Here is a 24355-nt window from a genome sequence, read left to right as displayed (position 1 = left end):
GTCACGGATATCGCGGCACGCCACTGCCTTCGCCCGCCACACCGCTCCACGCCGCTGCCTCGCCACGGATCTCGTCCGCGGACAAGGACCAGCCGGACCGAGTTCTACAAAATCGTAAGCCGACTTCAGTGTGCGGTTCTTTTGTGGCGTGATTTGGGTAGAACTCAGCTGTTCCTCCTCCCTTAGCTTCTCACTTTCCCTCTTTTTGATATAGATTAGCATAGACACGTTTGATTATCAAAGGCAAAACCCTGGTTTAACATTATCTGCATGAAATCTGCTGTTAAATCTGATATAACATCACCTGTGATTTACCTGTGCGCATTTCTGCTCTGGTGCCCTTTTTGATTGCCCTTTTGATAAATAAACTACACGAAAGAGTTATTGACTATTGTTTGTTTGATTAGACTATGCGTAAGTCCCTGAATCGTGAAACACCCTTCAGACCTTTTAACGAGCGCGATTAAGGACCGTATCTTAGCTTTTTGGGTTTTACCCTGGTGCCCCGTCTTGTCTCGTTTCTGCTAAGAAATCTTCCTTAATCGTAAACTGAATACCTGTAGTTTGAGACCCTACACAAGGATGTGAATAGCCTGTTGGCTCCTGCTTCACTAAAGGTTCTATATCCATTCACTACACAGCTTTCTTGGATGCACTACTGCTGTTACGGCTCTCGACTGACATCTCAATTGCAATAGACTTTAAAACGAAGCATTAGCTTGATGTGGACTTTTAAAGGACGCAGTAGTTTGATGTGACAACAACCACATCAAACTCCTTTAAAAAGAGACAGCAGTTTGATGTGTTTTTTTACCAAAGTATAGGTACGGTCATTTGTGCTACTGTAATAACGGATATGATTCTGTATACTCACAGTTCACGTAAATAAAGTGTCAGGATGGCCGAGCGGTCTAAGGCGCCAGACTCAAGGTAAAATCCTTCCTCGCCACAGGGGATTCTGGTCTCTGAATGGAGGCGTGGGTTCAAATCCCACTCCTGACAAAAAAAAAATATTTCCTTTGGAAAGGAAGCCATTTTTACACCCTAATTTACAAGCACAAATGTGTGACAATGGATGAAAAATTGTCGTATTGGCTTAAGATTTCAAATGAAGTGTTACTTCCAATGATGAATTGTGATGTGATGGCCAATCTACTACGTAGATGCTGTACTGTCAAAGCATTGAGTACATTCAGAGTGAACTGTATCATATGTCTTATACTGTAATTGTGACCACTCACTGAGAAATTAAAGTGACAGATTAATTTACCAGACTTAGTACTGAAAAATTCTGGGTTTTCATTATGACCTTTTTTTGCCTTTTGGACAGCCAGCCTGGCTAGCTCAGTCGGTAGAGCATGAGACTCTTAATCTCGGGGTCGTGGGTTCGAGCCCCACGTCGGGCGGAGTTGATTTGAAGCTTTATGGACTGCTTGCCATTACAACCCGTGAAATCTTGGTCATAAATTTTCTTCTGTTGGAACCGAAAGAAGAAGAATTAATCCCTCTGTAACAATGAGATTTCAACTATTTCACTCAATTCTCATCACCTGTTAAAGTCATCTCTTTATATGGACTGTACATAATTGGAAAGACTTCATCTAGTGTAAGGTTGCCAAAGCATTTACTTTGTACTGATTTTTGGAACGTTATCTTCGAGATAAGGGAGCTCAATGTCAGCATCGCTGAAATGTCCAAGGTGTCAGGGTCAAGGTAAACTCCTACCTAAGCGTAAGCAAATTTGGTCTACAAGTGGAGGAATGGGTTCTAATCCCACTCCTGACAATGGGTTTGTCCTATATTTGAACTCATTGCAAGTGTAGGGGAATGGAGATGGACATTCCACGGCCAGATAACAGAAAATCTCTCTTTGAACATTGGGGGGGTTTCTTTCTCCCTCTCTCCCTCACCGCAGGGAGCCGCTGTGACTTTGGCGATAACAGACCTTCTCCCCCACAGTCTTACAGGAGGACGCCCCGATGAAAACTATGTTTTATGTGATTATGCCATGAATGTTTGTCCGAATCAACTCCGTACACCTCATGTTTCACCTTGTGTTACGTATTTTTCCACTGTTTAAGGTTTTATATTCCCAATGCTTTAACTCGAGTGCCCATCACAGGTGAAAGAAGATGTAAAATGTATCTACCTCAAGGAATAATGTGCACAAACTGCCAAAAGTGTTTAACGTGTCGTCGCAGTAGCGCCCGCCCCTTTCGCTCCCAGCGTGCCCTGCGGCGCTAGGTGACAAAAAGACGCTCCGAGCTTGGAACGCTCTCTTCTCCTCTCTTCTCTTCTTGCTCTCTTCTTCCTTTTTTTTTGTTCAAGCCTTTGTCTATCTCTTTGAAGCCGTCTCCACGGACCAGCCTGTTTACTTTTCCTTTGTCTCAACAAAGCGTCCGCCACGTGGGTCGACAAGACTAGGCCAGCCTCATCGCCCCCCTGAACTCTGAAAACACCTGGAAACACCTGGAACTAAGCTTAAGCGCTAAACCGGACAGAGACTTTCTTTTCTACTTCGCTTCTACTATTTTTGAAGTAATCTACCCCGTGTACGTGGATCAGCGCTACGTTCTCATCTGAGTAAAGGCCGCGTGAGGAGCTAACACGCAGCTAAAGCGTTCTACCGCTAAGGAACTCCCGGACATCGCCACGCGCCACCTCGCGCCACCGCTGCCGCCCCGCGTCACGGACATCGCGGCACGCCACTGCCTTCGCCCGCCACACCGCTCCACGCGCCGCCTCGCGCCACCGCTGCCGCCCCGCGTCACGGATATCGCGGCACGCCACTGCCTTCGCCCGCCACACCGCTCCACGCCGCTGCCTCGCCACGGATCTCGTCCGCGGACAAGGACCAGCCGGACCGAGTTCTACAAAATCGTAAGCAGACTTCAGTGTGCGGTTCTTTTGTGGCGTGATTTGGGTAGAACTCAGCTGTTCCTCCTCCCTTAGCTTCTCACTTTCCCTCTTTTTGATATAGATTAGCATAGACACGTTTGATTATCAAAGGCAAAACCCTGGTTTAACATTATCTGCATGAAATCTGCTGTTAAATCTGATATAACATCACCTGTGATTTACCTGTGCGCATTTCTGCTCCGGTGCCCTTTTTGATTGCCCTTTTGATAAATAAACTACACGAAAGAGTTATTGACTATTGTTTGTTTGATTAGACTATGCGTAAGTCCCTGAATCGTGAAACACCCTTCAGACCTTTTAACGAGCGCGATTAAGGACCGTATCTTAGCTTTTTGGGTTTTACCCTGGTGCCCCGTCTTGTCTCGTTTCTGCTAAGAAATCTTCCTTAATCGTAAACTGAATACCTGTAGTTTGAGACCCTACACAAGGATGTGAATAGCCTGTTGGCTCCTGCTTCACTAAAGGTTCTATATCCATTCAATACACAGCTTTCTTGGATGCACTACTGCTGTTACGGCTCTCGACTGACATCTCAATTGCAATAGACTTTAAAACGAAGCATTAGCTTGATGTGGACTTTTAAAGGACGCAGTAGTTTGATGTGACAACAACCACATCAAACTCCTTTAAAAAGAGACAGCAGTTTGATGTGTTTTTTTACCAAAGTATAGGTACGGTCATTTGTGCTACTGTAATAACGGATCTGATTCTGTATACTCACAGTTCACATAAATAAAGTGTCAGGATGGCCGAGCGGTCTAAGGCGCCAGACTCAAGGTAAACTCCTTCCTCGCCACAGGGGATTCTGGTCTCTGAATGGAGGCGTGGGTTCAAATCCCACTCCTGACAAAAAAAAAATATTTCCTTTGGAAAGGAAGCCATTTTTACACCCTAATTTACAAGCACATGTGTGACAATGGATGAAAAATTGTCGTATTGGCTTAAGATTTCAAATGAAGTGTTACTTCCAATGATGAATTGTGATGTGATGGCCAATCTACTACGTAGATGCTGTACTGTCAAAGCATTGAGTACATTCAGAGTGAACTGTATCATATGTCTTATACTGTAATTGTGACCACTCACTGAGAAATTAAAGTGACAGATTAATTTACCAGACTTAGTACTGAAAAATTCTGGGTTTTCATTATGACCTTTTTTTGCCTTTTGGGCAGCCAGCCTGGCTAGCTCAGTCGGTAGAGCATGAGACTCTTAATCTCAGGGTCGTGGGTTCGAGCCCCACGTTGGGCGGAGTTAATTTTAAGCTTTATGGACTGCTCGCCATTACAACCCGTGAAATCTTGGTCATAAATTTTCTTCTGTTGGAACCGAAAGAAGAAGAATTAAACCCTCTGTAACAATGAGATTTGAACTATTTCACTCAATTCTCATCACCTGTTAAAGTCATCTCTTTATATGGACTGTACATAATTGGAAAGACTTCATCTAGTGTAAGGTTGCCAAAGCATTTACTTTGTACTGATTTTTGGAACGTTATCTTCGAGATAAGGGAGCTCAATGTCAGCATCGCTGAAATGTCCAAGGTGTCAGGGTCAAGGTAAACTCCTACCTAAGCGTAAGCAAATTTGGTCTACAAGTGGAGGAATGGGTTCTAATCCCACTCCTGACAATGGGTTTGTCCTATATTTGACCTCATTGCAAGTGTAGGGGAATGGAGATGGACATTCCACGGCCAGATAACAGAAAAACTCTCTTTGAACATTGGGGGGTTTTCTTTCTCCCTCTCTCCCTCACCGCAGGGAGCCGCTGTGACTTTGGCGATAACAGACCTTCTCCCCCACAGTCTTACAGGAGGACGCCCCGATGAAAACTATGTTTTATGTGATTATGCCATGAATGTTTGTCCGAATCAACTCCGTACACCTCATGTTTCACCTTGTGTTACGTATTTTTCCACTGTTTAAGGTTTTATATTCCCAATGCTTTAACTCGAGTGCCCATCACAGGTGAAAGAAGATGTAAAATGTATCTACCTCAAGGAATAATGTGCACAAACTGCCAAAAGTGTTTAATGTGTCGTCGCAGTAGCGCCCGCCCCTTTCGCTCCCAGCATGCCCTGCGGCGCTAGGTGACAAAAAGACGCTCCGAGCTTGGAACGCTCTCTTCTCCTCTCTTCTCTTCTTGCTCTCTTCTTCCTTTTTTTTTGTTCAAGCCTTTGTCTATCTCTTTGAAGCCGTCTCCACGGACGAGCCTGTTTACTTTTCCTTTGTCTCAACAAAGCGTCCGCCACGTGGGTCGACAAGACTAGGCCAGCCTCATCGCCCCCCTGAACTCTGAAAACACCTGGAAACACCTGGAACTAAGCTTAAGCGCTAAACCGGACAGAGACTTTCTTTTCTACTTCGCTTCTACTATTTTTGAAGTAATCTACGCCGTTTACGTGGATCAGCGCTACGTTCTCATCTGAGTAAAGGCCGCGTGAGGAGCTAACACGCAGCTAAAGCGTTCTACCGCTAAGGAACTCCCGGACATCGCCACGCGCCACCTCGCGCCACCGCTGCCGCCCCGCGTCACGGACATCGCGGCACGCCACTGCCTTCGCCCGCCACACCGCTCCACGCGCCGCCTCGCGCCACCGCTGCCGCCCCGCGTCACGGATATCGCGGCACGCCACTGCCTTCGCCCGCCACACCGCTCCATGCCGCTGCCTCGCCACGGATCTCGTCCGCGGACAAGGACCAGCCGGACCGAGTTCTACAAAATCGTAAGCCGACTTCAGTGTGCGGTTCTTTTGTGGCGTGATTTGGGTAGAACTCAGCTGTTCCTCCTCCCTTAGCTTCTCACTTTCCCTCTTTTTGATATAGATTAGCATAGACACGTTTGATTATCAAAGGCAAAACCCTGGTTTAACATTATCTGCATGAAATCTGCTGTTAAATCTGATATAACATCACCTGTGATTTACCTGTGCGCATTTCTGCTCCGGTGCCCTTTTTGATTGCCCTTTTGATAAATAAACTACACGAAAGAGTTATTGACTATTGTTTGTTTGATTAGACTATGCGTAAGTCCCTGAATCGTGAAACACCCTTCAGACCTTTTAACGAGCGCGATTAAGGACCGTATCTTAGCTTTTTGGGTTTTACCCTGGTGCCCCGTCTTGTCTCGTTTCTGCTAAGAAATCTTCCTTAATCGTAAACTGAATACCTGTAGATTGAGACCCTACACAAGGATGTGAATAGCCTGTTGGCTCCTGCTTCACTAAAGGTTCTATATCCATTCAATACACAGCTTTCTTGGATGCACTACTGCTGTTACGGCTCTCGACTGACATCTCAATTGCAATAGACTTTAAAACGAAGCATTAGCTTGATGTGGACTTTTAAAGGACGCAGTAGTTTGATGTGACAACAACCACATCAAACTCCTTTAAAAAGAGACAGCAGTTTGATGTGTTTTTTTACCAAAGTATAGGTACGGTCATTTGTGCTACTGTAATAACGGATATGATTCTGTATACTCACAGTTCACTTAAATAAAGTGTCAGGATGGCCGAGCGGTCTAAGGCGCCAGACTCAAGGTAAACTCCTTCCTCGCCACAGGGGATTCTGGTCTCTGAATGGAGGCGTGGGTTCAAATCCCACTCCTGACAAAAAAAAAATATTTCCTTTGGAAAGGAAGCCATTTTTACACCCTAATTTACAAGTACATATGTGTGACAATGGATGAAAAATTGTCGTATTGGCTTAAGATTTCAAATGAAGTGTTACTTCCAATGATGAATTGTGATGTGATGGCCAATCTACTACGTAGATGCTGTACTGTCAAAGCATTGAGTACATTCAGAGTGAACTGTATCATATGTCTTATACTGTAATTGTGACCACTCACTGAGAAATTAAAGTGACAGATTAATTTACCAGACTTAGTACTGAAAAATTCTGGGTTTTCATTATGACCTTTTTTGCCTTTTGGGCAGCCAGCCTGGCTAGCTCAGTCGGTAGAGCATGAGACTCTTAATCTCAGGGTCGTGGGTTCGAGCCCCACGTTGGGCGGAGTTGATTTTAAGCTTTATGGACTGCTTGCCATTACAACCCGTGAAATCTTGGTCATAAATTTTCTTCTGTTGGAACCGAAAGAAGAAGAATTAAACCCTCTGTAACAATGAGATTTGAACTATTTCACTCAATTCTCATCACCTGTTAAAGTCATCTCTTTATATGGACTGTACATAATTGGAAAGACTTCATCTAGTGTAAGGTTGCCAAAGCATTTACTTTGTACTGATTTTTGGAACGTTATCTTCGAGATAAGGGAGCTCAATGTCAGCATCGCTGAAATGTCCAAGGTGTCAGGGTCAAGGTAAACTCCTACCTAAGCGTAAGCAAATTTGGTCTACAAGTGGAGGAATGGGTTCTAATCCCACTCCTGACAATGGGTTTGTCCTATATTTGACCTCATTGCAAGTGTAGGGGAATGGAGATGGACATTCCACGGCCAGATAACAGAAAAACTCTCTTTGAACATTGGGGGGTTTTCTTTCTCCCTCTCTCCCTCACCGCAGGGAGCCGCTGTGACTTTGGCGATAACAGACCTTCTCCCCCACAGTCTTACAGGAGGACGCCCTGATGAAAACTATGTTTTATGTGATTATGCCATGAATGTTTGTCCGAATCAACTCCGTACACCTCATGTTTCACCTTGTGTTACGTATTTTTCCACTGTTTAAGGTTTTATATTCCCAATGCTTTAACTCGAGTGCCCATCACAGGTGAAAGAAGATGTAAAATGTATCTACCTCAAGGAATAATGTGCACAAACTGCCAAAAGTGTTTAACGTGTCGTCGCAGTAGCGCCCGCCCCTTTCGCTCCCAGCGTGCCCTGCGGCGCTAGGTGACAAAAAGACGCTCCGAGCTTGGAACGCTCTCTTCTCCTCTCTTCTCTTCTTGCTCTCTTCTTCCTTTTTTTTTGTTCAAGCCTTTGTCTATCTCTTTGAAGCCGTCTCCACGGACGAGCCTGTTTATTTTTCCTTTGTCTCAACAAAGCGTCCGCCACGTGGGTCGACAAGACTAGGCCAGCCTCATCGCCCCCCTGAACTCTGAAAACACCTGGAAACACCTGGAACTAAGCTTAAGCGCTAAACCGGACAGAGACTTTCTTTTCTACTTCGCTTCTACTATTTTTGAAGTAATCTACGCCGTTTACGTGGATCAGCGCTACGTTCTCATCTGAGTAAAGGCCGCGTGAGGAGCTAACACGCAGCTAAAGCGTTCTACCGCTAAGGAACTCCCGGACATCGCCACGCGCCACCTCGCGCCACCGCTGCCGCCCCGCGTCACGGACATCGCGGCACGCCACTGCCTTCGCCCGCCACACCGCTCCACGCGCCGCCTCGCGCCACCGCTGCCGCCCCGCGTCACGGATATCGCGGCACGCCACTGCCTTCGCCCGCCACACCGCTCCACGCCGCTGCCTCGCCACGGATCTCGTCCGCGGACAAGGACCAGCCGGACCGAGTTCTACAAAATCGTAAGCCGACTTCAGTGTGCGGTTCTTTTGTGGCGTGATTTGGGTAGAACTCAGCTGTTCCTCCTCCCTTAGCTTCTCACTTTCCCTCTTTTTGATATAGATTAGCATAGACACGTTTGATTATCAAAGGCAAAACCCTGGTTTAACATTATCTGCATGAAATCTGCTGTTAAATCTGATATAACATCACCTGTGATTTACCTGTGCGCATTTCTGCTCCGGTGCCCTTTTTGATTGCCCTTTTGATAAATAAACTACACGAAAGAGTTATTGACTATTGTTTGTTTGATTAGACTATGCGTAAGTCCCTGAATCGTGAAACACCCTTCAGACCTTTTAACGAGCGCGATTAAGGACCGTATCTTAGCTTTTTGGGTTTTACCCTGGTGCCCCGTCTTGTCTCGTTTCTGCTAAGAAATCTTCCTTAATCGTAAACTGAATACCTGTAGTTTGAGACCCTACACAAGGATGTGAATAGCCTGTTGGCTCCTGCTTCACTAAAGGTTCTATATCCATTCAATACACAGCTTTCTTGGATGCACTACTGCTGTTACGGCTCTCGACTGACATCTCAATTGCAATAGACTTTAAAACGAAGCATTAGCTTGATGTGGACTTTTAAAGGACGCAGTAGTTTGATGTGACAACAACCACATCAAACTCCTTTAAAAAGAGACAGCAGTTTGATGTGTTTTTTTACCAAAGTATAGGTACGGTCATTTGTGCTACTGTAATAACGGATATGATTCTGTATACTCACAGTTCACATAAATAAAGTGTCAGGATGGCCGAGCGGTCTAAGGCGCCAGACTCAAGGTAAACTCCTTCCTCGCCACAGGGGATTCTGGTCTCTGAATGGAGGCGTGGGTTCAAATCCCACTCCTGACAAAAAAAAAATATTTCCTTTGGAAAGGAAGCCATTTTTACACCCTAATTTACAAGCACATATGTGTGACAATGGATGAAAAATTGTCGTATTGGCTTAAGATTTCAAATGAAGTGTTACTTCCAATGATGAATTGTGATGTGATGGCCAATCTACTACGTAGATGCTGTACTGTCAAAGCATTGAGTACATTCAGAGTGAACTGTATCATATGTCTTATACTGTAATTGTGACCACTCACTGAGAAATTAAAGTGACAGATTAATTTACCAGACTTAGTACTGAAAAATTCTGGGTTTTCATTATGACCTTTTTTTGCCTTTTGGGCAGCCAGCCTGGCTAGCTCAGTCGGTAGAGCATGAGACTCTTAATCTCAGGGTCATGGGTTCGAGCCCCACGTTGGGCGGAGTTAATTTTAAGCTTTATGGACTGCTCGCCATTACAACCCGTGAAATCTTGGTCATAAATTTTCTTCTGTTGGAACCGAAAGAAGAAGAATTAAACCCTCTGTAACAATGAGATTTGAACTATTTCACTCAATTCTCATCACCTGTTAAAGTCATCTCTTTATATGGACTGTACATAATTGGAAAGACTTCATCTAGTGTAAGGTTGCCAAAGCATTTACTTTGTACTGATTTTTGGAACGTTATCTTCGAGATAAGGGAGCTCAATGTCAGCATCGCTGAAATGTCCAAGGTGTCAGGGTCAAGGTAAACTCCTACCTAAGCGTAAGCAAATTTGGTCTACAAGTGGAGGAATGGGTTCTAATCCCACTCCTGACAATGGGTTTGTCCTATATTTGACCTCATTGCAAGTGTAGGGGAATGGAGATGGACATTCCACGGCCAGATAACAGAAAAACTCTCTTTGAACATTGGGGGGTTTTCTTTCTCCCTCTCTCCCTCACCGCAGGGAGCCGCTGTGACTTTGGCGATAACAGACCTTCTCCCCCACAGTCTTACAGGAGGACGCCCTGATGAAAACTATGTTTTATGTGATTATGCCATGAATGTTTGTCCGAATCAACTCCGTACACCTCATGTTTCACCTTGTGTTACGTATTTTTCCACTGTTTAAGGTTTTATATTCCCAATGCTTTAACTCGAGTGCCCATCACAGGTGAAAGAAGATGTAAAATGTATCTACCTCAAGGAATAATGTGCACAAACTGCCAAAAGTGTTTAACGTGTCGTCGCAGTAGCGCCCGCCCCTTTCGCTCCCAGCGTGCCCTGCGGCGCTAGGTGACAAAAAGACGCTCCGAGCTTGGAACGCTCTCTTCTCCTCTCTTCTCTTCTTGCTCTCTTCTTCCTTTTTTTTTGTTCAAGCCTTTGTCTATCTCTTTGAAGCCGTCTCCACGGACGAGCCTGTTTATTTTTCCTTTGTCTCAACAAAGCGTCCGCCACGTGGGTCGACAAGACTAGGCCAGCCTCATCGCCCCCCTGAACTCTGAAAACACCTGGAAACACCTGGAACTAAGCTTAAGCGCTAAACCGGACAGAGACTTTCTTTTCTACTTCGCTTCTACTATTTTTGAAGTAATCTACGCCGTTTACGTGGATCAGCGCTACGTTCTCATCTGAGTAAAGGCCGCGTGAGGAGCTAACACGCAGCTAAAGCGTTCTACCGCTAAGGAACTCCCGGACATCGCCACGCGCCACCTCGCGCCACCGCTGCCGCCCCGCGTCACGGACATCGCGGCACGCCACTGCCTTCGCCCGCCACACCGCTCCACGCGCCGTCTCGCGCCACCGCTGCCGCCCCGCGTCACGGATATCGCGGCACGCCACTGCCTTCGCCCGCCACACCGCTCCACGCCGCTGCCTCGCCACGGATCTCGTCCGCGGACAAGGACCAGCCGGACCGAGTTCTACAAAATCGTAAGCCGACTTCAGTGTGCGGTTCTTTTGTGGCGTGATTTGGGTAGAACTCAGCTGTTCCTCCTCCCTTAGCTTCTCACTTTCCCTCTTTTTGATATAGATTAGCATAGACACGTTTGATTATCAAAGGCAAAACCCTGGTTTAACATTATCTGCATGAAATCTGCTGTTAAATCTGATATAACATCACCTGTGATTTACCTGTGCGCATTTCTGCTCCGGTGCCCTTTTTGATTGCCCTTTTGATAAATAAACTACACGAAAGAGTTATTGACTATTGTTTGTTTGATTAGACTATGCGTAAGTCCCTGAATCGTGAAACACCCTTCAGACCTTTTAACGAGCGCGATTAAGGACCGTATCTTAGCTTTTTGGGTTTTACCCTGGTGCCCCGTCTTGTCTCGTTTCTGCTAAGAAATCTTCCTTAATCGTAAACTGAATACCTGTAGTTTGAGACCCTACACAAGGATGTGAATAGCCTGTTGGCTCCTGCTTCACTAAAGGTTCTATATCCATTCAATACACAGCTTTCTTGGATGCACTACTGCTGTTACGGCTCTCGACTGACATCTCAATTGCAATAGACTTTAAAACGAAGCATTAGCTTGATGTGGACTTTTAAAGGACGCAGTAGTTTGATGTGACAACAACCACATCAAACTCCTTTAAAAAGAGACAGCAGTTTGATGTGTTTTTTTACCAAAGTATAGGTACGGTCATTTGTGCTACTGTAATAACGGATCTGATTCTGTATACTCACAGTTCACATAAATAAAGTGTCAGGATGGCCGAGCGGTCTAAGGCGCCAGACTCAAGGTAAACTCCTTCCTCGCCACAGGGGATTCTGGTCTCTGAATGGAGGCGTGGGTTCAAATCCCACTCCTGACAAAAAAAAAATATTTCCTTTGGAAAGGAAGCCATTTTTACACCCTAATTTACAAGCACATATGTGTGACAATGGATGAAAAATTGTCGTATTGGCTTAAGATTTCAAATGAAGTGTTACTTCCAATGATGAATTGTGATGTGATGGCCAATCTACTACGTAGATGCTGTACTGTCAAAGCATTGAGTACATTCAGAGTGAACTGTATCATATGTCTTATACTGTAATTGTGACCACTCACTGAGAAATTAAAGTGACAGATTAATTTACCACTTAGTACTGAAAAATTCTGGGTTTTCATTATGACCTTTTTTTGCCTTTTGGGCAGCCAGCCTGGCTAGCTCAGTCGGTAGAGCATGAGACTCTTAATCTCAGGGTCGTGGATTCGAGCCCCACGTTGGGCGGAGTTGATTTTAAGCTTTATGGACTGCTCGCCATTACAACCGGTGAAATCTTGGTCATAAATTTTCTTCTGTTGGAACCGAAAGAAGAAGAATTAAACCCTCTGTAACAATGAGATTTGAACTATTTCACTCAATTCTCATCACCTGTTAAAGTCATCTCTTTATATGGACTGTACATAATTGGAAAGACTTCATCTAGTGTAAGGTTGCCAAAGCATTTACTTTGTACTGATTTTTGGAACGTTATCTTCGAGATAAGGGAGCTCAATGTCAGCATCGCTGAAATGTCCAAGGTGTCAGGGTCAAGGTAAACTCCTACCTAAGCGTAAGCAAATTTGGTCTACAAGTGGAGGAATGGGTTCTAATCCCACTCCTGACAATGGGTTTGTCCTATATTTGACCTCATTGCAAGTGTAGGGGAATGGAGATGGATATTCCACGGCCAGATAACAGAAAAACTCTCTTTGAACATTGGGGGGTTTTCTTTCTCCCTCTCTCCCTCACCGCAGGGAGCCGCTGTGACTTTGGCGATAACAGACCTTCTCCCCCACAGTCTTACAGGAGGACGCCCCGATGAAAACTATGTTTTATGTGATTATGCCATGAATGTTTGTCCGAATCAACTCCGTACACCTCATGTTTCACCTTGTGTTACGTATTTTTCCACTGTTTAAGGTTTTATATTCCCAATGCTTTAACTCGAGTGCCCATCACAGGTGAAAGAAGATGTAAAATGTATCTACCTCAAGGAATAATGTGCACAAACTGCCAAAAGTGTTTAACGTGTCGTCGCAGTAGCGCCCGCCCCTTTCGCTCCCAGCGTGCCCTGCGGCGCTAGGTGACAAAAAGACGCTCCGAGCTTGGAACGCTCTCTTCTCCTCTCTTCTCTTCTTGCTCTCTTCTTCCTTTTTTTTTGTTCAAGCCTTTGTCTATCTCTTTGAAGCCGTCTCCACGGACCAGCCTGTTTACTTTTCCTTTGTCTCAACAAAGCGTCCGCCACGTGGGTCGACAAGACTAGGCCAGCCTCATCGCCCCCCTGAACTCTGAAAACACCTGGAAACACCTGGAACTAAGCTTAAGCGCTAAACCGGACAGAGACTTTCTTTTCTACTTCGCTTCTACTATTTTTGAAGTAATCTACCCCGTGTACGTGGATCAGCGCTACGTTCTCATCTGCGTAAAGGCCGCGTGAGGAGCTAACACGCAGCTAAAGCGTTCTACCGCTAAGGAACTCCCGGACATCGCCACGCGCCACCTCGCGCCACCGCTGCCGCCCCGCGTCACGGACATCGCGGCACGCCACTGCCTTCGCCCGCCACACCGCTCCACGCGCCGCCTCGCGCCACCGCTGCCGCCCCGCGTCACGGATATCGCGGCACGCCACTGCCTTCGCCCGCCACACCGCTCCACGCCGCTGCCTCGCCACGGATCTCGTCCGCGGACAAGGACCAGCCGGACCGAGTTCTACAAAATCGTAAGCCGACTTCAGTGTGCGGTTCTTTTGTGGCGTGATTTGGGTAGAACTCAGCTGTTCCTCCTCCCTTAGCTTCTCACTTTCCCTCTTTTTGATATAGATTAGCATAGACACGTTTGATTATCAAAGGCAAAACCCTGGTTTAACATTATCTGCATGAAATCTGCTGTTAAATCTGATATAACATCACCTGTGATTTACCTGTGCGCATTTCTGCTCCGGTGCCCTTTTTGATTGCCCTTTTGATAAATAAACTACACGAAAGAGTTATTGACTATTGTTTGTTTGATTAGACTATGCGTAAGTCCCTGAATCGTGAAACACCCTTCAGACCTTTTAACGAGCGCGATTAAGGACCGTATCTTAGCTTTTTGGGTTTTACCCTGGTGCCCCGTCTTGTCTCGTTTCTGCTAAGAAATCTTCCTTAATCGTAAACTGAATACCTGTAGTTTGAGACCCTACACAAGGATGTGAATAGCCTGTTGGCTCCTGCTTCACTAAAGGTTCTATATCCATTCAATACACAGCTTTCTTGGATGCACTACTGCTGTTACGGCTCTCGACTGACATCTCAATTGCAATAGACTTTAAAACGAAGCATTAGCTTGATGTGGACTTTTAAAGGACGCAGTAGTTTGATGTGACAACAACCACATCAAACTCCTTTAAAAAGAGACAGCAGTTTGATGTGTTTTTTTACCAAAGTATAGGTACGGTCATTTGTGCTACTGTAATAACGGATCTGATTCTGTATACTCACAGTTCACACAAACTAACCCTTTAAGCGCCAAAGTCGCAGAAATGCGACTTTACCGTACAAGGAAATTTATGAAATAATAGTAGAAAATGAATAACTTCAGTCATTGGTCGGTTCGGTGCAACTTCCTCTTATTAGCCAGGTATGATCTAGGGCAGATCCGGTAAGGAAAAAAATGGCTGGAGGAAGTACACGTGGCATGCAATTTACAGCAGATTCTGACTCTGAAGGAAATTATCTCCCCGAGAGTGACGATGGATTTCCAAGTGGAGATGAAGGGACTTCGAAACAACGGACAGGTGCAAAGGACAGACGGAGGCGAGGAACCAGTGGAACCAGTGGCTGCAGTAAAACTTGCCCGGTGGATGAGAGCTGGGACATGCTGAGAGAGGTCGAGGTATTTGAGGCATGGATCAAACCTTTTGAAGACCCAGTTGGCTACACAGGAGAGATGGATCTGACGGATGCTAATCCATTTGATATTCTGTCACTCTTTCTGACCGATCAGTTTTGGACTTTCATTACTGATGAGACAAATAGATATGCACATCAGTGTATGGCACCTATGATTCTGAAGCCACATTCAAGATTTCTTGAGTGGTATGATGTATCAGTCACCGAAATGAAAGCTTTCTTCGCTTTGCATCTCTCCATGGGCCTTGTTGAGAAACCTGAAATCGAGGATTACTGGGGAACATTTTGGCTTACACAAACGCCTGGATTTGGAAATGTAATGTCAAGAAACAGATTTGAAATCATTCTTTCGTTCTTTCATTTTGTCAACAATAATGATTATGTGAGAACAGGCGAGCCCGGGCACGATAAACTGTTCAAAGTCCGCCCAATAATAGATTTGATTATTCCCAAATTTGCAGCAGTTTACAGTCCAATCAAGGAGCTTTCTTTAGATGAAATGACAATAGCTTTTAAGGGGAGATCTTCACTAAAATGTTACTCTCCGAATAAACCTGACACATATGGCTATAGAGTGTATGCCCTGAGTGAAAGCTTTTCAGGGTATGTTTTGCGCTGGTCAATGCACACTGGACAGTACAAAAATAATGCAAGCAACATCAGTGCAACACACGCAGTTGTCCGTGAGTTGGTTTCTCCCTTTACGGGCAAAGGACACGAGATTTACATGGACAGTTACTATACCTCGCCTGTAATTGCAAATGAATTAGCAGATTTGGAAACTGGACTGTGTGGGACGGTAAGGATTACCAGGTTGGGGATGCCAAAATGCCTTGGTAAAAGTGTCTTACAGCTGAAAAAAGGAGATGACCCAGTTTTTTGCAGAAAGGGAAAACTCCTGGCTTGTGCTTGGCACGATACTAAACGTCTCACCATGTTGTCCACAGTCCATGGAAATGATTGTGTTCAGAGGAGGATCCGATCCAAGACAGATGACACTGGCTTCCGTGACATCAAAAGACCTGTATGTGTCGACCAGTACAACGCCTACATGGGTGGAGTGGACACTGCTGACCAGAGGATGAAGACATACCTCTTTCCACACAGGTCCCGGAAATGGTATCATCGCATATTCAATGCCATTATAAGCATAAGTATTGTCAACTCACACATCATATACACCAAATCCACTCCAGGCCCACACAAACCTTTAAAGGTTTACATTCAGAACATTATTGATGCATTACTGGCTGATCACTCCAAAAAACAAGAGAGGCGCTCAAGACCGGAGGGTGAAATGCCACAGAGACTCACAGAGCGTCATTGGCTTTGTCAAGCAGAGGGACGTCCAGACTGCGCCGTGTGCTCTGACCGCTCTCGTACCAAAGGCAGGCGGCAAACAAAGTACAGGTGCCGTCAGTGTGGCGTCTCTCTGTGCGGTTCCATGCAACGAGAGATACCATACGCTAAAAAACTTTAAATGCTGTCATTTGGATATGTAAAAGTGCAGGGTACCTTGACCCTGGATGGACATCTTTTCTGTGATGGCTCTCTCCTTTCTTCACTGCTTTCTCCACAACCTGCCTGGCACCAATGATGGATGTATAAGTTGGAAAAATAAAAAAATGAAAAAAATACATAATAAATACCGTGTTTGTCATCATTTGGTCAGAACTTGTAATCAGGGCCCGAGTTTGAAGATGTGAGCAAAAGGGGTGAAAATGGGTTAAAATGTGAAAAAACACCAAAATGAGCAAAATGAAATAATCCCCCATCATCAGTGCACAGTTTGCCCCCAGAAAAGCACTCCCCTGGGGCCTGGAGGTGATCTGACCACCAGAATATAGTACCATATACCCCTGCTGGACTTAGAAAAAAAACCGAGCTTCCAGCCAATAGTACACTATACCCGAGGGACTCTGTCGTTTTTCGGCAATAGTACACTATACCCGAGGGACTCTGTCGTTTTTCGGCAATAGTACACTATACCCGAGGGACTCTGTCGTTTTTCGGCAATAGTACACTATACCCGAGGGACTCTGTCGTTTTTCGGCAATAGTACACTATACCCGAGGGACTCTGTCGTTTTTCGGCAATAGTACACTATGCCCATCGACTCTGTCGTTTTCCCGGGCCGTAGTATGAAGTTGTGAGCAAAAGGGGTGAAAATGGGTTAAAATGTGAAAAAACACCAAAATGAGCAAAATGAAATAATCCCCCATCATCAGTGCACTGTTTGACCCCAGAAAAGCACTCCCCTGGGGCCTGGAGGTGATCTGACCATCATAGTATAGCACCCTATGCCCCTGAGGGACTTAGAGTAAAAACCGAAATAGTACACTATACCCGAAAAGACTCTGTCATTTTTCGGCAATAGTACACTATACCCATCGACTCTGTCGTTTTTCCGGGCCGTAGTACGAGGTTGTGAGCAAAAGGGGTGAAAATGGGTTAAAATGTGAAAAAACACCAAAATGAGCAAAATGAAATAATCTCCCATCATCAGTGCACTGTTTGACCCCAGAAAAGCACTCCCCTGGGGCCTGGAGGTGATCTGACCATCATAGTATAGTACACTATGCCCCTGAGGGACTTAGAGTAAAAACCGAAATAGTACACTATACTCGAAAAATTTCAAAGTGTGGTTAAGAGTACAAAGGGCACGGGCTTCCATGTCAGAGTACCAAGGGCACGGGCTTCCAGGCGGCTGCCCCTAAGGGGTTTAGCCCGCGAGGGGGTGCTTAAGGGTGGGTCCCCGGGTTCGGAGGGAGAGCCTGGTCCCCGGTGGTCATCCCCGGAGTCCCGGAGCCCAGGACCCGGGGAAGAGTGTGCCCGGGTCGGGGCTGAGTCTGGTGGAGTGGGGGGGTGGCCCTGGGGGTGCTCCGGGGTCTCCAGGGGGTGCTCGGCGGAGGCCATGCCCAGCCAGAGTGGACCTTCCCCGGGGTGAGTCTGGGGAGAGTGGGGGGTGGCTCTGGAGGGTCTCCGGGGGCTCCAGGGGGTGCTCAGTGGAGGCCATGCCCAGCCAGAGTGGCCCTTCCCCGGGCATAGTCTGGGGAGAGTGGGGGGTGGCTCTGGAGGTGCTCCGGGGGCTCCAGGGGGTGCTCAGTGGAGGCCATGCCCAGCCAGAGTGTCCCTTCCCCGGGCAGAGTCTGGAGGAGTGGGGGGTGGCTCTGGAGGTGCTCCGGGGGCTCCAGGGGGTGCTCGGCGGAGGCCATGCCCAGCCAGAGTGGCCCTTCCCCGGGCATAGTCTGGGGAGAGTGGGGGGTGGCTCTGGAGGTGCTCCGGGGGCTCCAGGGGGTGCTCAGTGGAGGCCATGCCCAGCCAGAGTGTCCCTTCCCCGGGCAGAGTCTGGAGGAGTGGGGGGTGGCTCTGGAGGTGCTCCGGGGGCTCCAGGGGTTCCAGGGGGTGCTCAGTGGGGGCCATGCCCAGCCAGAGTTGCCCTTCCCCGGGGTGAGTCTGGAGGAGTGGGGGGTGGCTCTGGAGGTGCTCCGGGGGTTCCAGGGGGTGCTCGGCGGAGGCCATGCCCAGCCAGAGTGGCCCTTCCCCGGGCAGAGTCTGGGGAGAGTGGGGGGTGGCTCTGGAGGTGCTCCCGGGGCTCCAGGGGTTCCAGGGGGTGCTCAGTGGAGGCCATGCCCAGCCAGAGTGTCCCTTCCCCGGGGTGAGTCTGGGGAGAGTGGGGGGTGGCTCTGGGGGTGCTCCGGGGGCTCCAGGGGGTGCTCGGCGGAGGCCATGCCCAGCCAGAGTGGACCTTCCCCGGGGTGAGTCTGGGGAGAGTGGGGGGTGGCTCTGGAGGGTCTCCGGGGGGTCCAGGGGGTGCTCAGTGGAGGCCATGCGCAGCCAGAGTGGCCCTTCCCCGGGCATAGTCTGGGGAGAGTGGGGGGTGGCTCTGGAGGTGCTCCGGGGGCTCCAGGGGGTGCTCAGTGGAGGCCATGCCCAGCCAGAGTGTCCCTTCCCCGGGCAGAGTCTGGAGGAGTGGGGGGTGGCTCTGGAGGTGCTCCGGGGGCTCCAGGGGGTGCTCGGCGGAGGCCATGCCCAGCCAGAGTGGCCCTTCCCCGGGCATAGTCTGGGGAGAGTGGGGGGTGGCTCTGGAGGTGCTCCGGGGGCTCCAGGGGGTGCTCAGTGGAGGCCATGCCCAGCCAGAGTGTCCCTTCCCCGGGGTGAGTCTGGGGAGAGTGGGGGGTGGCTCTGGGGGTGCTCCGGGGGCTCCAGGGGGTGCTCGGCCGAGGCCATGCCCAGCCAGAGTGTCCCTTCCCCGGGGTGAGTCTGGAGGAGTGGGGGGTGGCTCTGGAGGTGCTCCGGGGGCTCCAGGGGGTGCTTGGTGGAGACCATGCCCAGCCAGAGTGGCCCTTCCCCGGGGTGAGTCTGGGGAGAGTGGGGGGTGGCTCTGGAGGAGCTCCAGGGGTTCCAGGGGGTGCTCGGCGGAGGCCATGCCCAGCCAGAGTGGCCCTTCCCCGGGCATAGTCTGGGGAGAGTGGGGGGTGGCTCTGGAGGTGCTCCGGGGGCTCCAGGGGGTGCTCAGTGGAGGCCATGCCCAGCCAGAGTGGCCCTTCCCCGGGGTGAGTCTGGAGGAGTGGGGGGTGGCTCTGGAGGGGCTCCAGGGGTTCCAGGGGGTGCTCGGCGGAGGCCATGCCCAGCCAGAGTGGCCCTTCCCCGGGCATAGTCTGGGGAGAGTGGGGGGTGGCTCTGGAGGTGCTCCGGGGGCTCCAGGGGGTGCTCAGTGGAGGCCATGACCAGCCAGAGTGGCCCTTCCCCGGGCATAGTCTGGGGAGAGTGGGGGGTGGCTCTGGAGGTGCTCCGGGGGCTCCAGGGGGTGCTCAGTGGAGGCCATGCCCAGCCAGAGTGGCCCTTCCCCGGGCAGAGTCTGGAGGAGTGGGGGGTGGCTCTGGAGGTGCTCCGGGGGCTCCAGGGGTTCCAGGGGGTGCTCAGTGGGGGCCATGCCCAGCCAGAGTGGCCCTTCCCCGGGCATAGTCTGGGGAGAGTGGGGGGTGGCTCTGGAGGTGCTCCGGGGGCTCCAGGGGGTGCTCAGTGGAGGCCATGCCCAGCCAGAGTGGCCCTTCCCCGGGGTGAGTCTGGAGGAGTGGGGGGTGGCTCTGGAGGAGCTCCAGGGGTTCCAGGGGGTGCTCGGCGGAGGCCATGCCCAGCCAGAGTGGCCCTTCCCCGGGCATAGTCTGGGGAGAGTGGGGGGTGGCTCTGGAGGTGCTCCGGGGGCTCCAGGGGGTGCTCAGTGGAGGCCATGCCCAGCCAGAGTGGCCCTTCCCCGGGCATAGTCTGGGGAGAGTGGGGGGTGGCTCTGGAGGGTCTCCGGGGGCTCCAGGGGGTGCTCAGTGGAGGCCATGCCCAGCCAGAGTGTCCCTTCCCCGGGCAGAGTCTGGAGGAGTGGGGGGTGGCTCTGGAGGTGCTCCGGGGGCTCCAGGGGGTGCTCGGCGGAGGCCATGCCCAGCCAGAGTGGCCCTTCCCCGGGCATAGTCTGGGGAGAGTGGGGGGTGGCTCTGGAGGTGCTCCGGGGGCTCCAGGGGGTGCTCAGTGGAGGCCATGCCCAGGTAGAGTGTCCCTTCCCCGGGGTGAGTCTGGAGGAGTGGGGGGTGGCTCTGGAGGTGCTCCGGGGGGCTCCAGGGGGTGCTTGGTGGAGGCCATGCCCAGCCAGAGTGGACCTTCCCCGGGGTGAGTCTGGGGAGAGTGGGGGGTGGCTCTGGAGGGTCTCCGGGGGCTCCAGGGGCTGCTCGGCGGAGGCCATGCCCAGCCAGAGTGTCCCTTCCCCGGGGTGAGTCTGGAGGAGTGGGGGGTGGCTCTGGAGGGTCTCCGGGGGCTCCAGGGGCTCCAGGGGGTGCTCAGCGGAGGCCATGCCCAGCCAGAGTGGCCCTTCCCCGGCCTCATATGCGGCAGAGTGCGGGGTGAGCAAAATGGGTGAAAATGGGTTAAAATGTGAAAAAACACCAAAATGAGCAAAATGAAATAATCCCCCATCATCAGTGCACTGTTTGACCCCAGAAAAGCACTCCCCTGGGGCCTGGAGGTGATCTGACCATCATAGTATAGCACCCTATGCCCCTGAGGGACTTAGAGTAAAAACCGAAATAGTACACTATACCCGAAAAGACTCTGTCATTTTTCGGCAATAGTACACTATACCCATCGACTCTGTCGTTTTTCCGGGCCGTAGTACGAAGTTGTGAGCAAAAGGGGTGAAAATGGGTTAAAATGTGAAAAAACACCAAAATGAGCAAAATGAAATAATCCCCCATCATCAGTGCACTGTTTGACCCCAGAAAAGCACTCCCCTGGGGCCTGGAGGTGATCTGACCATCATAGTATAGTACACTATGCCCCTGAGGGACTTAGAGTAAAAACTGAAATAGTACACTATACTCGAAAAATTTCAAAGTGTGGTTAAGAGTACCAAGGGCACGGGCTTCCAGGCGGCTGCCCCTAAGGGGTTTAGCCCGCGAGGGGGTGCTTAAGGGTGGGTCCCCGGGTTCGGAGGGAGAGCCTGGTCCCCGGTGGTCATCCCCGGAGTCCCGGAGCCCAGGACCCGGGGAAGAGTGTGCCCGGGTCGGGGCTGAGTCTGGTGGAGTGGGGGGGTGGCCCTGGGGGTGCTCCGGGGGCTCCAGGGGGTGCTCGGCGGAGGCCATGCCCAGCCAGAGTGGACCTTCCCCGGGGTGAGTCTGGGGAGAGTGGGGGGTGGCTCTGGAGGGTCTCCGGGGGCTCCAGGGGGTGCTCAGTGGAGGCCATGCCCAGCCAGAGTGGCCCTTCCCCGGGCATAGTCTGGGGAGAGTGGGGGGTGGCTCTGGAGGTGCTCCGGGGGCTCCAGGGGGTGCTCAGTGGAGGCCATGCCCAGCCAGAGTGTCCCTTCCCCGGGCAGAGTCTGGAGGGGTGGGGGGTGGCTCTGGAGGTGCTCCGGGGGCTCCAGGGGGTGCTCGGCGGAGGCCATGCCCAGCCAGAGTGGCCCTTCCCCGGGGATAGTCTGGGGAGAGTGGGGGGTGGCTCTGGAGGTGCTCCGGGGGCTCCAGGGGGTGCTCAGTGGAGGCCATGCCCAGCCAGAGTGTCCCTTCCCCGGGCAGAGTCTGGAGGAGTGGGGGGTGGCTCTGGAGGTGCTCCGGGGGCTCCAGGGGTTCCAGGGGGTGCTCAGCGGAGGCCATGCCCAGCCAGAGTGGCCCTTCCCTGGGGTGAGTCTGGGGAGAGTGGGGGGTGGCTCTGGAGGTGCTCCGGGGGCTCCAGGGGGTGCTCAGCGGAGGCCATGCCCAGCCAGAGTGGCCCTTCTCCGGGCAGAATCTGGGGAGAGTGGGGGGTGGCTCTGGAGGTGCTCCGGGGGCTCCAGGGGGTGCTCAGTGGAGGCCATGCCCAGCCAGAGTGGCCCTTCCCCGGGGTGAGTCTGGAGGAGTGGGGGGTGGCTCTGGAGGAGCTCCAGGGGTTCCAGGGGGTGCTCGGCGGAGGCCATGCCCAGCCAGAGTGGCCCTTCCCCGGGCATAGTCTGGGGAGAGTGGGGGGTGGCTCTGGAGGTGCTCCGGGGGCTCCAGGGGGTGCTCAGTGGAGGCCATGCCCAGCCAGAGTGGCCCTTCCCCGGGCAGAGTCTGGAGGAGTGGGGGGTGGCTCTGGAGGTGCTCCGGGGGCTCCAGGGGTTCCAGGGGGTGCTCAGCGGAGGCCATGCCCAGCCAGAGTGGCCCTTCCCCGGCCTCATATGCGGCAGAGTGCGGGGTGAGCAAAATGGGTGAAAATGGGTTAAAATGTGAAAAAACACCAAAATGAGCAAAATGAAATAATCCCCCATCATCAGTGCACTGTTTGCCCCCAGAAAAGCACTCCCCTGGGGCCTGGAGGTGATCTGACCATCAGAGTATAGCACCATATGCCCCTGAGGGACTTAGAGTAAAAACCGAAATAGTACACTATGCCTGAAAAGACTCTGTCGTTTTTCGGCAATAGTACACTATACCCGAGGGACTCTGTCGTTTTTCCGGGCCGTAGTATGAAGTTGTGAGCAAAAGGGGTGAAAATGGGTTAAAATGTGAAAAAACACCAAAATGAGCAAAATGAAATAATCCCCCATCATCAGTGCACTGTTTGCCCCCAGAAAAGCACTCCCCTGGGGCCTGGAGGTGATCTGACCATCATAGTATAGCACCATATGCCCCTGAGGGACTTAGAGTAAAAACCGAAATAGTACACTATACCTGAAAAGACTCTGTCATTTTTCGGCAATAGTACACTATACCCGAGCGACTCTGTCGTTTTTCGGCAATAGTACACTATATACCGTTGGACTTAGTCATTTTTTGGGCTCGTGGAAATAAGCGTTCAGCTCAAGAGTCCCGGGCTAAATCACGCTGCTCCCGAGAAATTCCTACGCTGCTCTCACGCGGGATGTGCAAAATGGTAATGCTGGGAGGGACGGGCGGGCGGTTTTTGAGAATGACGTTTTTCGCAATCGAAACAGGTACATTTCCTGGTTGTGCGGCTACCGGGGGAGGAGCTCGTTTGACGGACACACGAGAACCGCGATCGATGGGCCCCGTTCTGGTTTTATCCAGCTTCCAAGGCTCCTTCACAGCCGTAATCTCAAGTCATGGTTCGGAGGTGCGGAGGTGAGCGTCGGATCACGGAGCCTCTGAATGGAGCCCCGCGCTCCGCGCTCCTCCGCGCTCTAAGCGCCGCTCAGACCGGGCATGAGAGGGTCTATTTTCGGCTTGATTTTACCAGACTCGCGGGCACTTCCAGAAGCTTGCTGTTTGCTCTGATTGCTCGGGGCAGAGCACAGTGTCACGCTGACCACGGGCTGTACGTGGAGGTGAGAGCTGGTTGTAAGGCGGATCACGGAGCCTCTGAATGGAGCCCCGCGCTCCGCGCTCCTCCGCACTCTAAGCGCCGCTCAGACCGGGCATGAGAGGGTCTATTTTCGGCTTGATTTTACCAGACTCGCGGGCACTTCCAGAAGCTTGCTGTTTGCTCTGATTGCTCGGGGCAGAGCACAGTGTCACGCTGACCACGGGCTGTACGCGGAGGTGACCCGCTCCGTGATCTTAGCTTCGCCCAGACCCAGGGCCATCCACCCCGCACACGGCCAGACTTTGCCCGGCCAGGGAGCACCTTCTGCGGGTCGGAGGCTCCGGGTCGGAGCCCCTGGAGCCTGGAGCCCTCACCGGGCCCCGAACTCGGCTGCCGGAGGCAGTGCAGTGCCTCATGGATAAAAGTGCACCCAGCCGGTCTCGAACTCGCGTGAGCATGAATCAACCATGAAAATGGTACAAATC

At 50.7% G+C, this 24355-nt stretch overlaps 10 non-coding genes across 10 annotated transcripts; all 10 read left to right on the top strand.

Moving 5' to 3' along the window:
- Window positions 1-892: 892 nt before the first annotated feature.
- Window positions 893-1002, top strand: trnal-caa (transfer RNA leucine (anticodon CAA)). Its single transcript has 2 exons — window positions 893-930; window positions 957-1002. It is a non-coding gene; the product is annotated as a tRNA-Leu (tRNA).
- Window positions 1003-1333: 331 nt separating this feature from the next.
- Window positions 1334-1406, top strand: trnak-cuu (transfer RNA lysine (anticodon CUU)). The gene has a single exon. It is a non-coding gene; the product is annotated as a tRNA-Lys (tRNA).
- Window positions 1407-3658: 2252 nt separating this feature from the next.
- Window positions 3659-3768, top strand: trnal-caa (transfer RNA leucine (anticodon CAA)). The gene is made up of 2 exons: window positions 3659-3696; window positions 3723-3768. It is a non-coding gene; the product is annotated as a tRNA-Leu (tRNA).
- A 329-nt stretch (window positions 3769-4097) lies between these two features.
- Window positions 4098-4170, top strand: trnak-cuu (transfer RNA lysine (anticodon CUU)). Its single transcript has one exon. It is a non-coding gene; the product is annotated as a tRNA-Lys (tRNA).
- Window positions 4171-6422: 2252 nt separating this feature from the next.
- Window positions 6423-6532, top strand: trnal-caa (transfer RNA leucine (anticodon CAA)). The gene is made up of 2 exons: window positions 6423-6460; window positions 6487-6532. It is a non-coding gene; the product is annotated as a tRNA-Leu (tRNA).
- A 330-nt stretch (window positions 6533-6862) lies between these two features.
- trnak-cuu (transfer RNA lysine (anticodon CUU)) lies at window positions 6863-6935 on the top strand. The gene has a single exon. It is a non-coding gene; the product is annotated as a tRNA-Lys (tRNA).
- Window positions 6936-9187: 2252 nt separating this feature from the next.
- Window positions 9188-9297, top strand: trnal-caa (transfer RNA leucine (anticodon CAA)). The gene is made up of 2 exons: window positions 9188-9225; window positions 9252-9297. It is a non-coding gene; the product is annotated as a tRNA-Leu (tRNA).
- A 331-nt stretch (window positions 9298-9628) lies between these two features.
- On the top strand, window positions 9629-9701 carry trnak-cuu (transfer RNA lysine (anticodon CUU)). Its single transcript has one exon. It is a non-coding gene; the product is annotated as a tRNA-Lys (tRNA).
- Window positions 9702-11953: 2252 nt separating this feature from the next.
- Window positions 11954-12063, top strand: trnal-caa (transfer RNA leucine (anticodon CAA)). Its single transcript has 2 exons — window positions 11954-11991; window positions 12018-12063. It is a non-coding gene; the product is annotated as a tRNA-Leu (tRNA).
- A 329-nt stretch (window positions 12064-12392) lies between these two features.
- On the top strand, window positions 12393-12465 carry trnak-cuu (transfer RNA lysine (anticodon CUU)). Its single transcript has one exon. It is a non-coding gene; the product is annotated as a tRNA-Lys (tRNA).
- Window positions 12466-24355: the final 11890 nt, after the last annotated feature.

The sequence above is a fragment of the Eucyclogobius newberryi genome, unplaced genomic scaffold, assembly GCF_026437365.1.
Source record: "Eucyclogobius newberryi isolate DKJ021-1_F unplaced genomic scaffold, fEucNew1.0.hap1 SCAF_55, whole genome shotgun sequence".
NCBI classification, from domain to species: Eukaryota; Metazoa; Chordata; class Actinopteri; order Gobiiformes; family Gobiidae; genus Eucyclogobius; species Eucyclogobius newberryi.
The sequence above is the reverse complement of the archived record's forward strand: the minus strand, read 5'-3'. Positions and strand labels throughout refer to the sequence as shown.